Raw genomic sequence first — 2,852 nt, forward strand, 5'->3', positions numbered from 1 at the left:
TGCAACAGCTTGAATATTTTTATCAATGGAATGCACATCCGCATCTCCTTTTCCGCAAAACTTGTCACTTTTCCTTCATCGCCTATTTCAGTCGCAACCAATTGTCCCGTATCTTGATTTTTGAGAAGTAACTGCATATTATTTTGCTGCCTGTTTGTTGAAATGTTATCATTTTTATCTGCATCCTTTGTACCATTCTCTTGTTCTGCACCTTTTTTATTCACCTGCTGAATATGTGCACCCTCCTTTGTCTTGTTTTCCTCGGATTCCCCACCTTGTTGTAATGGTGTAATAGTGGTATTCCTTTCCTGTTGTGGTACTTTGTCATGCAATTGTGTGTTGTATTCTTTATCATGCTCTTCTGCCAAGGTCTCTTCTCCTTGTTGTGAACTTTGAACTTCTGAGGCATTGTCACCTATTTCTTGTCCTAATGAGTTACTATTAGAACTAACTTCCACTTCTTTCACTGGACTGCTTTGGCTTGCACTCTTCTCTTGTTGCTTTTCTACTACTTTTTCTTTTCCTGTTGTCTGGTTACCCTCCTCTATTATAAATCTTTCAGTGATCCACTCTTTTGTGCTGGGCTGATTCTCCTTTACATATCCATCTTGACTCTTTTCTGTTGTGTTTGCAGGTTTTTGTGCTGAACCAGAAGTGCTACATTCCACCTTATCCTCTTCATTACAGTTATTCTCCAAAATTGCAAAGGTGTTTTGTGTTGCTACTTTGTCTGCATCTGCATCCATATTCTTGGTATTATCTCCCACTTTTCCTATTATGATGCCACTTTTATCCCTTATATATTTACTTCTTCTAGTCATCCATTCTTGTTTGCCATGTTTAAAGCTAGGCATATCATTGTTGATTTTCTTATCACGATCTGCAGCAGTCCCAACTTTATGATTTTCCTTTCTCAATTCCTCCCTGTATTGTTTCTCCAATTCTGGATGTAGAGCCCTACAATCAGCTTCCCCATGGCCGTGAAGTTTGCAATGCTTGCAATATTTAGGAAGGTAATCATAATTAATTTTAATCCACTTTGATTTCAGTTCACCCGTGATATCGTTCTCCTCAGATATGTGAATTCTTTGAGGATGTTCTGCTAGTAAATTAATTTCCACTTTCACCTTTGCACAACTAGGTCTTGTTCTGTTTGTTGTTGCCAGATCTACAACTAGTGGTTTCCCAACAGCTGAAGCCATTGAGAAAACTGCTTCTCTTGCAAAGAAATTCGGAGGCAACTCTGGAAAACTAATCCATGCTACAGCCACTGAGGTTTCCTCCTTTGGATTAAACCAAGGGTCCCAGATTAATGGTCGCATCTGACAATATCTATCATGTATCTTTAAATAATAAGCAGGGGTAGACATTATCCTTACATAGTCTTCTAGCAAATTGAGATGAATTAAGATGTGTCTCTCTTCTATCAATCCAATTGTACAAGGACCTTTAATCCCACATTGTCTTTGGTACTGCTAGTCCTTAATTCCTTTATGTCAATGTTATCATACGAAAACTTACCAAGAATTGCATATTGTAAGTTTTCTTGAATTATCAATTGTTTGACCTCCGATGACTTCCAACATAAATGTTGTTCTCCCTGAACGTAAGTCACCGGTTTAGGAGGTACTACAATACGGCAGCAACATTTGTAATTGGCTTCAAAATATTAGCATAGGGTTGAGTGGTAGGCAAAATCGTAGGTATGTTTGTGGTTTTTTGGATGGCTTGTGGTAGAGTATCAAGGATAGTAGGTACGTTTATGGTTTTTTGGGTAGTTTGTGGTTGAGGGACTGCAGGTTGAATGGTCTCCGGAGGAGGCTGTCCTCCGGTGGGGTTGGCCATAGTGGCCGTCAATTGTGATTGCTTTCAGGCGGCTAGGGCTCGGTTCTTTCGGTACTTAGTTGTTGCAAGCGATTGATATAAACAGGCCCTCGGAAATGAAGTGATTTTAACCCTTGTAACATTTTTCACAAGAAACCAACTCTTTTCTCCTTAGAGACATTTTTGCCAAAAAAGATGTAGTTATGATATTAATTATGACGGTTTTTGCAAGAAAGAAAACATTTTAGCAAATAATCACAGTTAATCACACATTGAAGCTCGTAAGTCAACTGTATTCAAAGTCAACTATATTCTACGGATTCTTAATACTAGGGTCCTTAAAACCTTCCCTAGGGGGATCACCAGAACTCTTACCTCGAACTCTGGTTTAAAAAGGACTTTTCTCTTGTTTGAATAAACTCTTTTAACTTGGTTTTTCTAATTTCCCTTATAAATTAGATGACAATTCTAAAATCCAAAAATCCGAATAGAGTCTACAATTTCTTAGTAGCTTTTCTGCACTCGCGTAAAAGTGAACCGAAACAACAACATTATAAGCCAAACAAAATAACAGAAAGATAAAGAACAAATCGGGGCAGGCGGCCGAGGGGGGGGGGGGGGGGAGAGGGAGGAAGCCAAAGGATCTATCGAAGAGAAAGAATTGCTTGATGATCAGAAAGAGGGTGGTAAACATTTGAGTAACTGCGAAAAAATGAATCAATATTAAGTATATGAATTGTCAAATAAGTAGTCATTGTGTAACCTCTACGTTACACCTCATCTTGTAAATCAATAGTAATTAAAAGTGAAATTAATTAGGAAGAAATTAAATGAGACCAATTTATGATAGAGTTAATGGGAAAGGATATTATTTTTCAGGAAATCTTTTAGAAGAAACAAAATAGATAAATGAAGGGGAAAAGCTCAAAAAAGGGAGAAAAAAGATAAATAGTTTTCTAGGTGTGCCACATCACCTTATCTAAGTCATATATATATATATATATATATATATATATATATATATATAT

This window comes from Lycium ferocissimum, chromosome 3, assembly GCF_029784015.1.
Source record: "Lycium ferocissimum isolate CSIRO_LF1 chromosome 3, AGI_CSIRO_Lferr_CH_V1, whole genome shotgun sequence".
Taxonomy (NCBI): Eukaryota; Viridiplantae; Streptophyta; class Magnoliopsida; order Solanales; family Solanaceae; genus Lycium; species Lycium ferocissimum.